This window comes from Buteo buteo, chromosome 15 (assembly GCF_964188355.1).
Source record: "Buteo buteo chromosome 15, bButBut1.hap1.1, whole genome shotgun sequence".
Lineage (NCBI taxonomy): Eukaryota > Metazoa > Chordata > Aves > Accipitriformes > Accipitridae > Buteo > Buteo buteo.
The window spans coordinates 12,626,032-12,646,582 of record NC_134185.1 but is presented as its reverse complement, the minus strand read 5'-3'; the positions used below and the strand labels follow the sequence as shown (position 1 = coordinate 12,646,582).

At 45.3% G+C, this 20,551-nt stretch overlaps 1 protein-coding gene across 2 annotated transcripts in view; it reads left to right on the top strand.

Moving 5' to 3' along the window:
- The window catches only part of BACH2 (BACH transcriptional regulator 2), a 196,727-nt gene that overhangs the window by 27,927 nt on the left and 148,249 nt on the right, over positions 1-20,551 (top strand). For both annotated transcript variants that reach the window (XM_075046617.1, XM_075046615.1), the window contains exon 2: positions 14,003-14,089. The gene's annotated coding sequence lies outside the window, so the exon portion shown is untranslated. The remainder of the gene's footprint in view (positions 1-14,002; positions 14,090-20,551) is intronic.

Sequence of the window (20,551 nt, the reverse complement as noted above, 5' to 3'; positions counted from 1 at the left end):
TGGGAGTTTATTCAATTAATAGGGAGACTGATAGCAATACTGAGTGGAAAAGACAGTGTGTTGTAGTCTACAATTTTAAGCTGAGAGTGGTGTATTTCTTGAAACTTTAGGTTCGTGTGTTGATTCTTACATATATCAGGGTCTCAAAAAAATTTATTACTGCTCTTCATGCAGGCTTTCATCATGGCAGATGACCTGTGCTAGTCCCCTAGATCTCTGTATAGGGGGTAAAAAAAATCCTCTGCATGCTTATATTGAATGAAAAGGTGCTCCTTCAAAAGGCTAATGGGTAAAACTGGACCTCAGCAAGAAAAATATATGAAGGCAACGTATCTCTTAAACCCTGACTCTGAAGTTTATGAGTATTTTCCTTCCATGAAGGAGGAGTTGTTGCTGGAGTCCCTCTGAAACAAGTGCCAAGTGTCCTCATGTCCAAAAGAAAACTGCTTCTGGGGGATGGAGGGGTAGAGGGGACGGTGCAAAATTTAGAAGTTGTGAGACACGGGGAGATGGGAGTGACAGGCACAGAAAGCTGCGTAGATGGTGGTGAGTTTTATCTCAGCCCTCTCAAAGAGCCTGAAGGCACCCCCGGGGATGTTAGTGACACAGTGACAGCTCTTCTGAGCTTGTCCTTCCTCCGGGTGGTAAAGGATGGGAAACCTCTGCCTGGGACGTGCAGGAGCTGGACCAGGTGAAACAAAGGGTGGTGGGAAGGTCCCCACCGAATTGCTGAGCGGGTTTTGTAGTAAGACGACTGTGCTCAAAAAGTAAGATGCCGATGCCTCCACACAGTCTCAGACCACTTCTTTCCTGGCTGGCTGGCTGTGCAAGTCCAGGTCCTGCTGTTTACCCCGTGCAGAAAGTATTCGTCTGTAGAGGGGATGAGCCCATATAAAGACTTGAGTGAGGAAATGCAAGATCTCCCAAAGATAGCAGAAAATTGTTTCTTAATGAGTCTTCGGTATGGTATTTCATAATGGACCTTCGGAAAAGTATGAAAAGTATTTGCCTCAGTGTCTTAATAACCTCTCCGGGGGAGGGAGCGGTCTCCTTCCCGTGCATGGCTCCGCTGTGGTGAGCAGCCCCTCTGCCTCCTGCACGTCATCGCTTCCACCCCTGAGATTTTGCATTTAATAGTGAGGCCGCTTGCAGGCTGGGATTTGACGGTGTCTTTTGTAAATTAGTGTGTTTGGAAAGGAAACCAACGGGCTTCACTGGATGCCCATGAATTGATCCAGGTGCTTGTTTCTAATGCAGACAGTAGCTCATTCATGAGCGTAACCCAAAGAGGATGTAGTCGGTTGTATCTTTTTTTTCTTTTTTTTTTTAACTGAAAAAAGTATTTTTGTAAGTGATTTAAAAATGGCATTAAGTTAAAAAAAAAATAAGCAGGTGTTGTGCTAAAGTGTGAAGTGCTTTTATGGTTTTACAGCATATCTGGCTCTTTTTCCTCTGTATTATCATTCTCCACAAAAGCAAGTGGATTGAAGACACCGAGCAAACAGCTGATCATAATAGACTTTAAGGTGCTGGATTATTGCTCAGGTTTATGCTGCTTTGGGGTGCCTGTTGGTTGCATGCCGACTGCAAGAGTTCGATTATCTTAATAGTTGCAAAGCATAGACGCGTAGGACCAAAAGCATGGGTTATTGTTCAGATATGGGTTTGTAACCCAAACATTAAAAATAAATATGCTAAAAATGCCTTCCATTTCCATTCCTACTTATCCCTTCTTAAAATAAATGAAAACAGCATAAAACAAGTATGCATTTATTTTTAAAAATTTCTAGAAAGCGCTGGAATACGAGGACATGAGCATGACAGTGCTACCAGCCCACTGCGAGACCACATGGAAGCGTTTAACTGAATGAAGAGACCGGTTTCTTTTGTTTCAGATTATAGGATATTAGTTAAAACCGATTGCAGCTTGTTGTTTTTAAAGTCGGTTATTTTCAGCCAGTAACTGCTAAACGCTGCCTATTTTGGCTGTGTCTGCTCTGCACACGCCGAGACTGGGAGAAGGAGAGAGGGGCAGCCGAAGCTGGGGGCATGTGCCCTGTACCGCTGTGGCTCGTATGCACCAGATGGTCCCACCCCGCAGCTCACTCGCTGCTTATTCCCTTCAGTTTCCTAAATCTTACTAATTTTCTCTTCCATAAATCATCAGTTTCCTTTCCGAGCAATTAATAATTTCGCTTATTTTTTAGTTCTATATTTAATCCTTCTCATTCATCGACTCTCTTGCATGTTAATCTTCCAATATTGGAAGAGTTGTATGCATTTCTGTGCCTGTTCAGATGCCTGTACTTATACCCCAATTTCCTCTCTTTATTTTGGTGACTAGCATAAGGTGTTCTGGTGGAAGGAGCAGTACTGCTGCCCCACCTCAAATGACAAATGCAACATTCTGACAGCCTATGGTGGCTTTACCCTTTAATTATTGGGCCAAGACTGGAACCTGAGATGTTTATGTTCTTTTCCAAAGTCTTGCTGAGATGGGCAGCTTGTGTCCAGTCCCTGTTTGAATCCAACTGGACTCTTGGCCTCCCTGGTATAAAGGGGAATGAATTACTATTGGGTAAATTGCTTGTTGTATAGAGAGTATTTTCTTTTGCGTGTGTTGAGTTTTTATTTGGTTGAAACTTATTTTCTTCTTGTGTTATGAGGTAGAGAAACACTCTAAAACTCCAGATTTTCTAAAAGATGTCTTTTAAGCAGACCAAATGGAATGTGTTACCCAGAACCGGAGCGTACCTTCCCCCTGCTCAGCAGCACTGCTGTGAGGGATTTGCCGTCTCCTTTCTTTTCGCCACCCGGTGCTGGGGTTGGGGTGTCCCTGTTCAGGGTCCAGGCATGGGGTGGCTGGGTGCTGGCCCTGTGCTGTCCTGCCACCACAGGAGGGCAACCCAACCTGTCCCCAATGTCAGTGCCACAAACTGTCACTTCAAATTGGAGAGGCATTTGTCAAATGATATAAAAGCCATCGCTGTGTGGATGCGTTTCTTGGGGGTTCGACAAGGCATGGGAGAGGTGTCTACCAGCTGAGCGGTCTGATTGAACGATAGCTCTTTTGTTCCACAATACACCTGCTGTGCATACGTAGACTCCTGCCTGCTTTATTTTATTTGTATGTATGAGTTCTACAGAAAACTTTATAAAAGCCACATTGCATTTCTTAAGAGATTCTTTGAACCAGCCCCTGACTTACGAACGCTTGGCAAGAAGGGTGAGGGAAGGTGCTGAGGCATTGACACCTGCAGCAGCAGTTGGAAATGAAAGAGCTGGAACCCCGTGTCCAGTGGGATACGGCTCCCTAAGGGACAAACCTGGCCCGGAGAGCCTACGAGAGGGCGCGTCGAGGGGGTCCATAGCTCTGCGTTTGAATGCGTGTATGCAGTGCCCTATCTTTGACAACACATGCTGCCTGGATCTCTTATCATTCCAGGACTTATTCAGTCATCTGAATAACTTCCCACCTCTCGGCTGCAGGTTGATAGTGGTGCCCTTTGTGGATTCGTGTGGGTAAATCCTCTGTAGTACATAGCGTTGCTCTGCCTTTAATGTGTATACGTAACTGCTCAGATAAAATAAATTCATTGTACCTTGCTGCAGCTGTCAGTGAAAGGAAATTGTGCATTTTTCCCTTGAGTGTTGGGATAGTTTTTCTCCAGTCTTTCTTTGAAAGTCCTAGTAGCATGCTACTTTTTAGATCTATCTATCTCTTTACAGAGGAAAAATCACTTTCTGCTTTTCTTGTGTTCAGAATTATGCAAAGCAGTTGCCAAACATAAACATGCAACAGTAAATGCTATAGTAATGTACTCTACAAAGATTTTGCAGTTAACCACACCAAAGAAAACAAAAATGCAAGGTACTTCAAATCGATGTCACATGCAGGAAGTGACATTTAAATTCTTACTCATTTAAAATTAAGCCGCCTTACCATTTTCCTCTTTTAAAGTGTTGAAGATTTTCCATTAGTTAAAGGGTTGTCTTGCAAGCCTTCAAGAATAAGTTTTTCCATTTTTTTTTTTTCAGAGGCTTGAGCTATTGGGCTTTTTTAAGATGATGGTATACATCTGAGTGTGAGGACTGCGTACATTTAATTGGCTATTTGAGAACCTGTGTTAGAGAACTGACCTCAGGAAAATGGTAGTCCCACTGCTTATCTTTACACTTTGTAAAAATCATTGTTTAATTCTTGGAAGAAGAACGTGTTTCAGTCTCGCTCAGTTTTTTTCTTTGTTCTGGTTTGCTTTGCTTCTGTTGGTGTTTTTTCCTCGTCCCCTTCAGTGCTGGAATATAGTATTGAAACAACTGTGTGGTTTATGGGTTTTAATCCCAAGTTTTTCATTTTTTTGTCATGTGGAAGCCTCATGTTGAGCCTCCAGTAAACAGATTTTCTTGAATCAAACCAAAAAGCGAGGGCTGTGACATGGGACCGGTTTTGGCTGTGAAATCAGGGTCAAAGTCACTTGCACACATCCAGTCCCGGCGGCGGTGAGTTTGGGCTTACCCAAGTGTTGAGCTTCCCTGGCTGAGCTCACGTCCCAACAGCAAATAATGTTTAGGACTCTTCTGGATGGCAAGCTGAGCTGTCAATCTCCTCTGCCATTCAAGTTGTCCAAACAAGCTTTTTATCCTTCCTTTTTGAAGGAGAGTTGCTGGAGTAAACATCTGTCCTTCCTTTTTATTTGAATTGCTGATCCTTTCGCGTGCTGGTTGCGCTGTGGATTGAACACAACTGTCGATGCTCTCCTGAAGCATGAAAGGACAATGCATTTGTTTCGTTTCTCAGGCATCTGCCAGAAGTATTTGATAGCACTGAAGTGTTGAGATGTTATCTCAATCACTTAAATTCTGTACTTCAGCATTTCTCCATTTCTAGGGTTGAAAACAAAACCACCAAATTTGAAGTATGAACTCTGTCAAATGAAATGTAGTATTTAATGTACTTTTAGCTGGTGAAGTTATCACAGTTGCTAATTGGTATAACTTTTACCATTAGTGTTGAATCTTCTTTATCAGAATATGTTTGTGTTGCTTTTGTCTACCACTTCTCCACAGCATCATGGAAAAATAAGCCTTTATCTTTTGTGCATCTCCTGTATATTCTTCTGTCAGCCAGAAGTGTCTCTTCAGTATTCTGGTAGTACTGGAAGATTTTAAAATACAGTCCATTAAGGGGGGGGGAAAAAAAAAATTAAAAGATACTCTGTTAAAGAAAGAAAGAAAGGAAAAAAAAAACCAACCTAAAATCCTGTTAAATAATTAAGATGCTTTGGGCTTTATCAGGATTGTCAGTGTTCTTGCCATAATATACATATGCAAAAACTGTAAGAAGTTTAATATTTTATAGCAAGGATAACTCCAAAACCTAAATCTGCTGGCTTGTTTCTATGGTAACAAATATTGAAATATGTCTAGCCAACACTGTATGTCCCCCCCCATTTAATTTCTGTCTATGGGTTCTAGGAATTCATTAAAACTGTAGAATCCTTTTAAAATTGGTATGTTCTGTTGTAAAATTCCCTAAGATTAATGTTGAACATAACTTTAAATTTTAACATAAACATTTCTTTGAAAGAGATTTCTTAGCAAGTGAGGGATTAGAGTTATATTTCTAAGACTGTATGCTCATTGATCTGGTATTTTTGTTCTTCATTGGCAAGTTAAATTTTTTTTCTGTGCATGACTATACTTAAAAAATGGAGTTTCAGTCTATGGATTCTGCTGAAAATATTAAAGGCTGCTGAACTGGAATGATCTGGCTGGAAGACAACAACGGCATGAAGTCAGCACCTGCAGGATTAAATTTAGTGGTCAGGACTTCTTGGCCAGAGCTACTTCTTAGGGATCCTGTCCTACTCTTAAGATTAAAATGATGACTTACTGGGAGCTTCAGCTTTCATTTAAATTAATTGCACTTAACTTTTTGTTTATTACAGAGTATTTTCCAGCTATCTGATTTAAGCCATTTTGTGTCTGACATCTTCTGGTTGTTTTTCTTTTGAGGGCAGCCTGGCAGTGTTGGGAAGTAATCTCAAGTGTTGGCTGTGAGTTTCCATTTCCCCAGTGGTAACTCAAACCACAAGCACCTAGTCCCAGCAGTAAGAGAAAAATTTTGAGACTTTGAAGCGAAACGTCAGGTTGATGCAACATTTTGCATCTGGTTGACTAGCCAGCATTAGATGCAGCTGGAAGCATAAAGACTTCCTCCCTCCGCCTGCAGGGACTCTGGTTTCTGCTGGGATGTAGTATAGATAATGAGGCAACAGAAAGAAAATTTCAGAAACTGAGATTTGCACTTAACAGCTGTGTTTCAGGAGCCCACGGTTATGTACTAAATGCATGTTTTCTCATAGGGCTAATAGCATCCAGCCTTTTTTCCTCGAAGAGTCTTATAGCTGGGGACTTGGAAATCAGACCCAGCAACCTTAACTGATGCCTCGAAGGGCAAGGAGGTACAGCCACAGCCAGTAACTGAAGTACTCAATAAAAGCAGAAGGTGGTGTTCAGAAAAAGTGCCGTTCATTCATTCGTATCCTTCCAGAGCAATAAGGAAGAAAGTAGGATATTTAACAGGCAAAGGATTATCTCCATGGCCCCGTGCGGGAATGAGTGACTTCAGTGCTGAGCTCGAGGCCGGCGTAGGCAGCGCTTTGCTCCCAGAGCCGGGAGAGTTGATGGTTCTGCTCCTCAGGCAGAGCCAGGCTGAAAGAAGGGGGCAGTTGTATGTGCACAAGGAAACGTAAAAACAAAGCAACAGACATAAATACTATTCAACTGGATTGTGAGCGAAATATCCTGTCACCTCACAAAGCCCTAGGTAAATCTCCAAAACCTCCTTTTATGATTGCAAATGTTATGTAGAAAAAGAATTGAGGTAGCGTTCAGTGAAGAAGTTGCTTTGGGTTGGATATGGGAGGCTTGCGAGATCCCAGCCCTCAGCTTGCTTCACCTGTGTATATATTTACCTGTACCTGGCCCGAGATACGCCTTTTTGTTTCATGCATGTCCCGTGGTGTTCTTTGAACCATCATGGGGTGTGGAAATGGGAGCTGCAGAGTCACCAACAAGAAAGTTATCAAAGTCTCCCTCCGTCTTAGGTGAGTCATTATCACGGTACTGTCTGACAGCTCTTGTGAGTGTGCACTCTCCTGGTACCAGGGTGCCTCCAGCAGCGCCCGGGCTTCTCATACTGGGAGGCGTTGTGGGTGATGGAAGAGCCTTGCCTTCACGCACCCCCACGCCACGCGGTCAAGGACAGCGATGTCCGCTCTCGGCAGTATTTTGTGCTCACCAGACTTCATCCCAAGTCCATGGAAAGACTTTTGATCTCTGCGATTAGCTTCACCTAAGGGGTCAACGTAAATGATGGGTGCATATTCCTGTTCCTCAGAAATAATGCTTTTCTGCAGGGCTGCTTCCCCCCCCCCTTTCTTTTCTGTTTTCATGATGAAGTCTCCCTTTTTTTGAAAAAGAAAAGCAAACAACCTCTAGTCTTGTAACTACAAGATGAAACTTGGCTTTTCAGGACAGAGATGTGAAGTCTCTGTATGCATTTTTAGAGTGTCTAGTGCAGGGAAGGCAGTGGCTGAGGCCCCTGGGAGCTGAGGTGAAAGCCTTATTTATTTTTTAAATCCAAACACAAATTCTGAACAAAAATTTCTGAAGGAAACTGACTCAAGACTTGCTACAAACAAGTGAAAAAATTTTGCTCTTTCATTTCTTGTGTTGAATGTGGAACTCAGTGAAACCATGGATGTGCTCCAGCCCAAACTTCTTTTCTTTAAAATAATGAATTTTTCTGAAATAGGTACAAGAATATATGTAACAAAATGAGTTCCATTTTGAGGCTTTCTCACATCACACCGATGGACTTGTCAAATTTATTTTCAGGAAAAGTGAGCAGGCTTGAGAGCAGGATTACAGATGTGCATGAAAACTGCAAATACTCCCATTCCATTAGGCTTGTAATCTTTTGCAGGCAGAGCAAGCCTGCTCGCTACAACACAGACAGTTGGTAGCCGTTGGGAAGTTTTCCTGATGGACAAAGGTGTCCACACCAGTTTTTCCACCTTACTTTAAAACATCTGGTATATATCAGGGTCCTACACACCCTTTTTGACTCTCAGAGCTGTGAAATGAAAAAGCGACTTGTACTCTTCTGTGATCAGCTCCCACGTTCTCGTATGGTGTCTTTGCAATCAGATACATCAAATTATACTTTGACTCGCTCCTACAGTTTGAAAAATACTTACGATCGGGTTTAGATGAAATGCTTAGTAAAATCCTGCAGAGTGAGCATGAGTTGAGGGGAAGCGCGCGTGAGAGGTAAGATGCCAGCGGTTATATGGTCTGCTTGGTGCAAGGCAAAGGCAGAGTTCAAGCCATGATTGCTGCTATTAACCTTGGCGGTGTTTGCGAGGAACAGGAGTTGGTGTTTTTTGCAGAGCTGATGTCGGTATTTCCCTTAACATAAGCAATCCTGTAGGAAGATGCATACCAGACAATTAAAAAATAATAGGCAGTGTGAGTGCATGCGGAGAAATTCTGCTTAGATACGGGAGCGCTCATTTCCTGCAGGAGTTATATAGCCCATTGCGAGAGGAGAAACAAGGATTTGTAGAACTGTATTCGTTTTAAATGTCTCTGAGTGCTTAGTGCTGTCCTGATAGTGGGGGGGATTTTTTTTCTGATAGGTTTTTTGCAGACCTACAGTTTGAAACAAAAGGTGGATGGTACAACTCCATAATGCCTTTTACGTGATATTCCCAATCATAATGTTACTGAAAGCAAGTCTCCCTGCCCCATTTCCCTGCTGATTAAAAATTCAGTTTCTTATTTTTGAGTCCTCTGGAGGCAAAATTTCGAGAGGTCAGGAATGGTTCTGTTGCAGCTTCTTTTCTGTCTGCAATTCCCTAGCCTTATGGCAGAGTGTTTTTCTCTATAGTTACTTCTGCCATAGTGGTTAAAGACAGAAAATGTTTAGCTTAACCCTGAGGCAGCTCAAACCTTGTGCTGGATTAATTAAAAAATAGTGCTATGCCCTCCACAGCAGCAGAGAGTTGTTTGGGAGGGGAGCGAAGGGAGGAGCGCTGGGGGCAGGAGGACTCATCCTGCCTGCCAAGATCCCTGCCGTCAGCAGGAGATCCCTGCGTGTAAGGGGAGCGGGTATCGGCTCCCAGATCTGCCGCGCAGCTCCCTGAGCTGGATTTTGCCTGCAGCGCTCCGTTTGTAAGGCAGCCGTTCCACCACCGGAGCGTTTTATTTTCTAAAGTAGTTTCAACCCCCTTTTCCATCCTGGGGAAAAAACCAAAAAAGCCCTTTGGAAGAGGGGCTAGGTGACAAAACTATGCATTTCTCCTCCATTTTATGTACTTTGTGCAAGTTAAAAGGCTCATTCTGCCTTTCATCTTGCGGACTGTTTTCTGCAGATATTTCCTAACTTTTCCCATGACGTTTTCGCCTGGTTCTTCAGAAGACTGTACGGACTGAAAGAGACTATTGTTTCTGCAAGAGCGCAAGCATGTGCACATCGGCTAATCTGGTTGGTACAGGATTTCAGGAGTGGGTGTTGGACCGAGGAACAGGATTGGGATGTGTGCGGCTACAAATTCTTGCGAACGGCATGCTCCCTTATTCTGTAAATAATATCGAATTTCACTTTCTAGGTTCGCCATTCGTGTTTCTCCAAAAGTTGAACTCCAGTACCATGAGACGTAAACAAGGAAATGGCGTACAGGAAGATCGCAAAAGCTTTGGTTAGCAGAGATTGGAAAGCTGGTTCGGTTTTCAGTCCTGCGCCTGGATAGGTATCAGCTACTTGGCTAGGTGGAGACTCAGCATGTTTATTTTTCACAAACATCATAGGTTTAAAATTGATAGTTCATTGTCTTTCTTGCTTTCTCCTTCCCCACGTTTGGGTTTTCATTTTTGAAGTACAGGATAGGCAAACAAGTACTTTTTAGCCTGGCGTTTAGGAGGCAGACTTTGGCAATCGAGATGTGTTTGCCAGCTCTTGAGACGCTGCAATCTGAACCTTGCATTTACAACACACTCTTTCTGCAAAGCAGCTTGCATACAAGACATCATGTGATATGGGGTTTTGTTTTTGTTTTTGGTTTTTTCCAATTGGATGATATCGCCAGGGAGCAAAGAAACTGCTGGTGGTTGTTTTTGTTTTACGCTCAGGACCTTGTCAGATGCAGCCTCGCCACAGATTTGTTTCCCCTTTCGGGAGCATTACCTAGAAGATGGTGCTGGGATAACTCCAGCTTCCTGGTGGTGACCCAGATCTCTGCTGGCGATGAGATCTCATCTCCGCTGGGCACGGACTGAGAACAGCAGTTGCGTTTTCGACTGCTGATCCGTGGGCATGTTCCCATACGGCGTTTCCAGGCTCGTCAGCAGCCTTGCAGCGCTTTGGCTATTGCTGCTGGCGTGCCCGTGTCTGGCGGTGAAAGGCGGGGTTTTCTTCCATGGTCTGGTTTCATGTAGGTCTCGTAAGAGGGTGTGAGGCAACTCTAGGGTGTTTTTACATGCTACTTTATGTATGTGTGAGACAGCGTAAAAATCCTCAGATTTTTTTTAGCAGCAACAACCACATTGTATAACTGAAAATTTGCTGTATCTCCATTTTAATACAGTTCCCTTGGTTAGTCAGGAATAGTTGCTGCTTGTGAATGACTCCTTGGAACTAGAGGGTGCAGGCTGGGAAGGCTGAGACTTGCTGGTAATTTAAGAATTGATGAGGATTGATACTGTGGTTTGTTGATGGATTTTTGTCTGGCTGAGATGCTTTTTGATGGATGCACAGGAATTCCCAGGTGTTGATAAAAGCACTTGACCATAGCCAATTTTGTAAGAGAATAGGAAAGAGAGACTGTGAAGTGAGGGGGGAGTTGGGGGTTTGTCTGGTTCCTTTCCATCTATGGGCTGTCTTATTTAGCAAAGAGCTTACAGCCTCACCCATAGTCACGTGTGGGTTTAGCACCTCTGGACCAAACGGCTGCATTGGCTACCTTTTGAACGGTTTTTCCGATGCTTCCATGGGACACAGCATGGGTCAACTACCTTGCTTCGCAGACCACCTCCCTGCTTGCCCAGGTGGTGTTTCTGAAATTACACCTCCTTTTCAGCAGTTCATGGGCACAGTACGGAGCACTGGAACCAGTCTGTGAAGCTGCCTTTTCCTATCCAAGACTCCTTTTGCGTTAGAGTCCTTACTACTATAGCCAAGAATATTTGAGGCGTGTTTTTGCTGTCAGTTTTCTGCTCTGCACTCCCGAGGATTGGATGTAGGGCAGTTTGGAGGGTTCCTAGCAGTGGAACTCCCTATTTACAGTCAGCGAGTTCATTAGAGCCCTAAATTATTTACCTTAAAGAATTCAAGCCCTGAATTATTTACCTTTAAGGTCTGTCTTTCTGCGTTGTGCGTTTGGTTGACTGTAGACCTATGCTCTGTTATATGCTATGAATGTCTAAGGCAGCATAACATCTAGGGCAGTTTCAGCTATTTGCTCTTAACTTTATTTTCATACACAAATACGTTACAATATTGTAACTAAGGTCAGAGTGCTACTCAGCGAGATGTAAAAAGGATTTGTGCAGACTTACTGTTAAGTCTTGTGAATGCACGGACAGTTTTTGATTATGTGATCGCGCTCTTCTCTATCTGCAAGTCCCTTGCCTCGTGCCGAGCATACACAGCTGTAGCTGCAAGCCCTGGGTGGGTGCCCTGTTCAGCATCTTGGTTTTTCCCTGCTGTTTGGTGTTTGGCCCCGGGCTTTTATTTATGGCACACTACTCAAACCCTACTGAAGAAGTTTGTCATTTCCTCACAAACTTATTCTGTTTATCAGTGTCAGGCTTGAGGGTTTGCCAAATGATTTGGGAAGCATTGCCACTTCTTTACAGGAAGAGAGTTAAAACAAGAGGACAAAGGATCTTGAGGATCTCACAGCCTTGCCGCTGAGACATCTCTATACCACATAGTATTTCATGTCTTGAAATACGGTTCCCTTTTGCTGAGCGCGTTCATTAGTTTTGCTTGAGAGAAGCCAGGGTTTCAGGTTGGTTAGGAACTCGCCGTTAATGGCCACTTGGGAAATGCTGGGTTTGACTGACCGGAGCAGCGCCGCGTCGGCGCTGCATGGCGGCTCTGTGAGGCGCGGCTCGCCTGCCCGAACTCGAGAGGGGTGGCAGGGAGCAGCGGGGCGGCCGCCATCTTCACGGCCAACGACTGTCGGAGTCGTCCTGCGCCCTCGTCCCGTCGCCCGGACGCACGGCTCGGGTACGTCCCGTGTGCCGAGCCTGGCAGGGCAGGGCGAAGGGAGCCGCTGCGGGCAGCGCTCGCCCGCCATGTTTCCCTCCCTTTTTAGCGCTTCGACTCGTCAACGTTCTCTCTCGCAATGTAGCTTTGGAACACCGAAGAAAAGAGGCGTGAAGCAAACAAAGGGCAAACGGTGTCCGCTGGTGTCGTAGAGCCTCGAACACCGTCGGCTGGCAGCGCTGCAGCTGCGCGGCCCTCCGTCCTTAACCAGGTTGTCGTTCTCTCCCCATCCTACCTCCAGTTTTCCGTCTCGGTTAAGTGAAATTTCTCGTCCTGGTGTATTTTTCCCCGCCGGCCTCCGGCCCGGCTCTTGGCTGCTCTGTGTTGAGCGTAGGTGGCTCCAGGCGGCCGGGCCTGCGGCAGGGAGGTCACCTGGAGCGGGGGAGAGGGTTGATCCATCCTCGCTCCGGAGGCGGCCGGGCCCGGTCGGAGGCAGACGCCGGAGGCGAAGGCCACCTCTCTCCTCCTCAGCCCCGGACTAGGCTGTGATTTTTGCTTCCTGTGGCACCTGGCTCGTCCCAGGTTCAGACTCTCGGTTCCAGAGGTTGCCAGAATCTGTTGAGTCTTTCCAGCCGCTTTTTTGGGAATGGCTCACTCGGACCACTGAGACCGGAGCCTTGCAGCCAATCTTTCTGGCAGGGATCCGTGTCAATGGTGGGCAGAGCGTGCCAAATGCTCGAGCGCTGGAATTGCAGGAAGGGTATCGCAGCCATATCCCCCGCCCCGTGCTGCGTGGCTGTGTTTAATTCGTATGTCCTTGTGGAGGCAGGCAAGGGATCACGGACGGATGGTTGAGTTGCATCTCCTTAAGTGAAGGGGTTTGTTTTGTTCGCTTTCAGAGAAAGCGATGAGATACTGACATTAATGGCATTTCCAGTACTGAAAATCCAGTTGCATTTTTTCTTTGCTTATGATGTGTCTTCTGGCCATTCAGAGAGGCTGGTGGGGTTTTTTGAGGTTGTGCCTTCAGTTGGGTTTCTACCATATGGGCTTTTTTCTTCCCTATTTAAGTGTGGAAATTTCTTATATGAAGTGTACATTTTGATTCATTGGTGTATTGGCAGGAGAATTTGACGCTGAAGCTTAAAGCTACTAATATGTGAAGTGAGGAGTAAACACAGACACTAAAAGACCCTTTCGAGAATTTTAAGCGGAGTCACTACTTCAATAATGTTGTAGGTGCAAAGTTCAGGGAAACTGTACGATTAAGTAATTTACTGTCGATGTAATTTTGCAAGTATTATTTTTACATTGCTGCTGCAGTTATTAGTGGCATGTATTTACTGTTGAAATGGAAAGAAACTTAAGCAGCCCTCTCTTCCCCTGTATTTCTGCTTTTGGTGGCACTGAGTGTCTGCTTGGCGTTGGTCCCGGCACTGCCAGGCAGGATGCCCCGGGGAGAGCTGCATTCTCCTGCGCAGCTCTACAAGTGATGGGCAGTGGTACCTCGGCTGCCCCTCCAGATTGTTCTCTGTTCCTTCTATTTGGTCAATGAGCAATTTTGGGAAAAGGACTTTTTCTTGTTTAATATCTTTATGACACATGGCAGAAAAAAAAAAAAAAAAAGGCCTAAATATCTGCTGGGAAAGCCAACTGCTGTAATGCAAATAATAGATAGTCACGTGCAGTTAATCGATTTTCTCTTTTGTGTTGTTTTTCACACAGAGCGATGAGGCAAGAGAGAAGTTTTTAAAAACAGAAAAATGTGATTGCGAAAACATCATTATTGGCAGGAGGACTCAGTGGATTCAGGTAATAATGTGACACCGCTTTTTATTATGCTTTAAAAACCGGCTGGGTTTCAGGCTGACAGGGGCCCTTTGTCAGGGACTGAGGAGGAGAGGAAGGTGACAAGGTATAACAAGACCCAGTGGCTGGCTGCGAAATTAATTCAGACCAGGTGAGAGGGTGTGAGTGTTCCCACAGCATGGGTGATTGCTGAATAGGACAACGTTGCTGGAGCTGTGGTAGCTTCCTTATGTCAGGCTGTTGATTCTGAGGCTGTTCTTGAGGGTTTTTTAATAGGGTTTTTTTTACTCTAAGAGATTCTCTAATTCAACCTCTTACAGCTGTGTCGATGCAGGCGGGGAAGCTTCATGCCTGTTTTATGAAAGAAGGTCAGATGATTAGCTGTCCCTTCAGACTGCACAACTCTGAATCTGTGACTTCCCTTGAATTCCCCCTTTTAAAAGATTTCTGGATCAGTTATCATTATCTGCTAAAAGACCCAGACCTAGACCTTTACTGCTTTAGAGGACTACCACTAGTTGTTTTCCGTGTGTGAATGAAGACAGTTTCTTGTTGCATGGCTGTATGAAACCTAATGTGTGATGTTTAAGCATGCTACTAATATGTTTGCAACAATCTTACCTTCAAATAATGGACTTTAACATATTTGGATCCTATTTTACAGGAAATGTATGTTGCTAGCTAAAATGCATCTCTTATGTTTTTAATCATTTTAATTATTTCCCTCACTGAGGGGGAGTGGAAGATAAAGGGGGGGAGTTTACAGTGCTAATTGCACTCCACATTCATAATTGGGGCCAGATCCTACCCTCAAACTTCTTAGGCAATCCCAGTGAAGTCATCAGGCTTTTCACAGGCATATGGGTTTTCCCCACGTCTATTTGATTCCAGGATAAGGGCCTACAGAGCGCTTTTTCATGCACTGATTTCTCACACATATGAGGAGATGGAAAAAACATGCATCTTTTTCAACATAGCCTCTTGGTTTCCAGCACCGATTGGAGAGGATCTGCAGTATTTTATCGAGAAGCAGATCAGCAGAGCTGGTTGCCTTAGACTGAGCTGTTTTTAACTGGCGAGTCCTTTGCATTTTCTTTGTTAGGTGCTAGGTGGGAAAAACACAGTTGTGGCTTTGCATTGCTATAGTCATGACCAAGAAGGGCATTTAAATAGCATGTGAATGGATGTGGATTTGGTATTTCCTAGAGCCAGCTTCTATTTAGTATTAAATTGCATACTCCGGGAAGATAGTTGCTGTATCAACATTGGTATAATGACACATTATTAAAAAATCAATATCCAGTCATAGAAACAAGTCCTGGTGTAAGCAGTTGGGTGCTTACAGCTGCGATTTGTATGTATTTGCAAATGTAATGGGCTTTTTTTTCTTGTAGCACTGGTAACTTGGATAAACACTGTATGTGTGACTCATTGCAGAGTATAAACTTATTTTAAAGGAGCAAGTGTGGGATTTGCTGAATATCCTATTGCTTGCATCCCTGAATACTTGCATTAGGTCATGATTAATCTTAAATTGGCCAACCTGAGAGGAAAATTACTGCTGATCTCCCATAGGTGACTTCAGAAACAAACAGAAGGATGGAAATGCTTTAAAAACATAAATAGTAGTTAGAATTCATAAAATCATAAAGCAAACATATGGTACAACGTCTTCTAAAAAATAACACTTGAAAGCTTTTTTTATAGTTTCAGAAAGAGCTTGATTAGTTATCACAGGAAAAGTAAATATTTTCATTCCTTTTTCTTCAGTTCTCATTCCATTCCTCTTTCTTTTTCTCTTTTTCTCCCTTTTTTTTTTTAACCTTTTTTCCCCAGACTCTTCTTAATTTGGTGGGATGGAGGAACCAACACCCAATGTGCCTAGAAAGCCCTGTTTGGGGGCAGCAGATAACACTCCTAATTGTCCTCCTGTTGTTAGGTTCATTCTTGAAGTCCTTCTGCGGTGTCGGCATGGAGTCGATGTAATCCAAACTGAACGCTCCCTGCGTGCGTGTGTGCGTAAGCGAGATGCGGTGGGCACCGCCGCAGTTCCTGGACCGCTCAAGAACACGCTTATTTTTTAACGTGTTACCCCAAGCATCGGTGACGAGGGACGCGATCCCTCTGCGCGCGTGAGCGTGCGCAGGGGTGCGAGCTCACAGGGGGTGGCACGACGCAGCATCCCTGCTCTGCTGCTGTGCCCTCGGTGGGGCGGCCGCGGTCCCCGGCATCGCGGTGGAGAGGAGAGGCCACTGCGGAAAGGGGGCGAAGGAGGAGACGGGGAGCGGAGGAGTGGGGGGCCGGGCAGGGAGGGGGAGCCGGGAAGGAAGACACGGCTCCAGAGGGAAATACTCTGTGCTTTGCAGTTGCTTGTGTGGATAGAAACCAGATGGTGCGCTGGAACACCCGCTTGCTCGGGCGGCGGCGGAGCCAAACATATGGTTAATGGTTAGGAGAAAGAGCTTTGCGAGCCAGGGCTTTGCTGACTGCCTCGCATTACAGATTGTTGCAGTGTGTCATTACATTGCCAAACTAAGTGCTTAATACCCGCTGCGGGCGCTGGGCAGGCATTTGCAGGGAGGATGCTGAGGCTCCCCGGGCAGGGCGGGAGGCTGACATCACGTGCGTCCCCCCGCCACACACCCCCACACCCCCTTTCCCCACTGGAAACGCCGTAAATCTCCCCTTTTACAAGCTCAAAACCTACAGCAGGCAGCTTTCCTGTTCTGCGCATCTTTAATCTGTTTATTTCCAACAGCATATGGTTGGTTTTGCCCTTTTTTGTGCCCTTTTTTTTTTGGTGGTTTTTTTTTTTTGGTCCCCGAGCAGCCAAGTTCACCTAGGCTGCAGCACCACGCTTACATGCCCGGCATCCGAAGTTCCTGCTCTGGGATCTTTGGGCAACACCAGGCCCATGTTATCTAAGGAACTGCTGAGCTCATTCATCTCCTTTTCACGGCCCGCTTCCTTTTATTTTTAGCCAAATCCGTCAGGCCTGACAGGCGGGTAATTTGAGCCAGAGAAAGGGCAAAGCTCCAGGTCCTTTCCACAAAGCAATTCTTCTCCTCCCTCCTGGGAAGGCTCCAAACTTGGCCTGCTCCAGGCAGATGGATTTGTTGAGTCATGTGAGATCATTTACACAAAAACACAGCGAGGCAGTGAAAAGGAAAAAAAAAAAAAAAAAGGAAAGAAAAAAGAAGAAAAGGTGGGGGGGAAGGGGTGGGAGAGCGTGCGCTGCCGGGGCTGCTGCGAGCGTAGGAAATGTGCTGCGAGGCAGCTAGACAGAGGAATGCAGCAGATTCATTCTTGTATAAGGTAATGTCTCGTTTACAGTACAGGGTGGAGCCAGCACGGAGGAGAAATCACTCGAAAACAGATTACTCATTTAAAACAAAAATTCTCCTTAAAATAAATAACAATAATAATAAAAAAAGAAAACCAACAACCCAACCAACAAGCAAGCCGCACGCACGGGCGTGCAACAAAGGCGGCGTTGTTGACAGCACCGGATTACAGTAGCGGTAAACTCCGGGCTGGGAGGTTGCTGGAAAATGAGTTTGCTCCGTGATGCAACCGGAGTTTGCTTTGTCTGGCCGCCAGCGCGAGCGGGGCGGTGGGGACGGGGAGGCCGGTGGCAGCGCGCGCGCTCCGCTCCGTCCAGGGATGGTTTCAGGCGGTGGGGAGGGATGGAGGGAGCGATGCAGGACTCCGAGTGGGAAGGCTGCGCTGGGGTGTCGTTAACAGTGAAAATGGAGGGGGGGGTGTGTGCATGGAGGGGGCAGGGGAGAGCCTCTTGTTTTGGTTTTGAACTGGTTATGGCATGATCTTTGTTACATCAAGGAGTAAATTGCATTTACTCAGTTGAATGTTGATTTTGTTACCATTTGCAACCTAAGCTAACCCCGGCGTGTTGGTTTTGGTTTTTTTCAGTGGGTGGTAAGAGAGAACATCAAACTTGGGGCTTTTTAGATCTTGATGCATCCTGGAGAATTAGGTTGGGTTAATTTATGCAGCGTTCTAACGAGATGCATTCAAACCTTTAAATAGGCATGGACTGTATTTAAATATTGTTAATAGAACTTCTGGTTTCTCCAGTTTTCTTAGCAAGGCAATATCTGACTATTAGTGTTTTGTCCCGATGATGATTAAAAATCAGAGTAGGAGCAGAAACTGGAACTGGAAATTGGTGGAAAACATGTGAAATCAGACAACTCCAATGCAAGGCTTATCATTAAATTCTCAGCTGCAGTTAAGGAACTCATGGGAGTGTGTAAACGTGGGTTTGTGTTTTAACTTGACCCTTTCCCCCACTGAGCAGCATCTTCTGCAGACTCCACGGCCATGTCCATTGAGGAGGTGCTTTCCTCTGGGGAGGGGAAGGTTTGTCTGGAGCCTGCCTCCCTCTGCTTGACCTTGTCTTTCCTTTTTTCTCCTCCCGCTTCTTTTTTTACACTTTTGTCTGAAAGGCGGCTGGCTTTCCCAGCCCGCTTGCCCTACCAGGCTGTGCTGCTGAGCACATTCGGCATGGGGAGAGCCTTCGCTTCTCGCGCTTAAGAGTTTTCTCACTTGGTGGAAACCTTTTGTCTTCTGTGTCTCTTGATGGGGCCGCCTCGTTAATTATGTTGAAGGAGCACTTGGCAGCACCCTGAGTCCCGGCTGGGGTCGCGGACTGCACAAAGCTGCAACAGGATCCCTGCCCCTCAGCTTACAGCTGATGTCTGGGGTGAGGATCAGCAGGGGGATAAGAGTATAAGGATGAGAAGCATGGCCAGGCTTGGGACCCAGACTCTGCAATAAGCTGTGGCCGTAGCACTGCAGCTTTTAACGAGGAATGGCTGTAGATTGCTCTGAGATCCCCGGAAAGGTCCCAGAGAAGGACAGCGTTGTTATTTATTCTGTTTGCATAGTTACTGTTACTTTCTTTCTCCTCTTCCCCAAAATACCTAATTATCCTACATTTTCTGTTACTGTGAGCAACATTTCCCGTAGTTACCCAGAGCTGCAATTCCAGTTAAATTCTCACTTTATAAAGCTAATCTCCCAGCAGTGACTGTGGGATTTCCAAAAGAAAAGATGTTTGTGAGGAGCCAAAGTTTTTAAGATTTTTGTCTTAGTGGACAATTCTGCCTAACTCCATGGTTAACTATTCATGTTCGTTATCGGTTGAGGGCTCAATAGCTTCATCTCTATTTATGGCACTTAGAAGACTTGTAGTTTTTTTAATTCCCCTGCAGAGTGCCCCACTCCCCAATACCTCCTTTTTCCACTCCGAAGATGCTGCGTGTATTGCTTTTTGCATCTCTACGTTGGACAACCAGCCCGACTAGACAGGTTTTGGGAACTATTCATGACCTGACTATCGGGAAAATCAGCCTTACTCTTCCTTCCCCCTCTTTCACAGTCGCTCAACTTCCTCCCTTTCTTGTACAAGTGTGTTGTCTATAAGATGCTATCAGCCCTGTAATTTTTTATCTCACTTCTCCTATCATTTCCATTCTTCTGTTCCTAGTGTCTCTTCCTCTATCTCACGATTAGACCAGAAATTTCTCTGCTGCTGGCATCTTCTGCCTTCGCACGTACTGTGGCGCTGCCTCCTTTGGGATCTGAGGAAGGATGAGTGTGGAGTTGGTACGTGTTGCGTCATGTCCCGTGCTTGGCTTCAGTTTGCACAGGTAGAGGGCATCGTCTACGGCAATTTTTCTTTCATTGTCTCCTTAAGCAACCAACTGTCTCTCCACCTAGGTTGGAGGATGAGCAGGAGGTCCTCAGTGCCTCCCTCACCAAGCACTGGGGACCTCCTGCTTAAGTTGCTCTTTCCAAAGCGATGCAACTCATAGCCGGGGTTTGCTTGCTTTCCTCCAAGCTTGAGAGCGCTGAGTTTCCTTCCAAAGACCTTATTCTGTGCCGTAGCTGTATAACTTTCCTCGATCTGAAGTTGTGCCAAGGAGAGATGCTCTGGGAGCGAGGTAACCCTCTACTTTTGAGCTCAAATTATCCTGCTTGACAGGATCGGATAGCAATTCCCTGCCGCAGAAAACTTGGGCAAACTTTATAATTCTCCGCAGAGGGGTCAGCGGGTTGAGAGGTGAAACCCAAGATGAGCGGGGCAGTGACCTCCCTGTATTGCAAACATTCATTTATGGAACTTATGAAATAACCTCAAAATAAATAAATCTCTAGCCTGACAGCTTCCTCCTTACAGAACATCATAAAAGTTATGGTGTAGTGGTGGCAATTTCCTCTTCTTCATGTATGCATCTACAGGGCATCCCAGGGGAGAAGCAACAGTTGTTCTAAACAGATTAATCTAAATTTCCGTGGAGCTTTTTAAGGCATTAAATCTATGTAAATTTTTCTCATCCAGCAACGAACTGGTGCAGTGGTGAAGCCCAGGACTATTTGTAATGTATTCGGAAACCTAGCCATTTTCTGGTTGCGGCCAAATCCCATTAACTGTGATTTCCC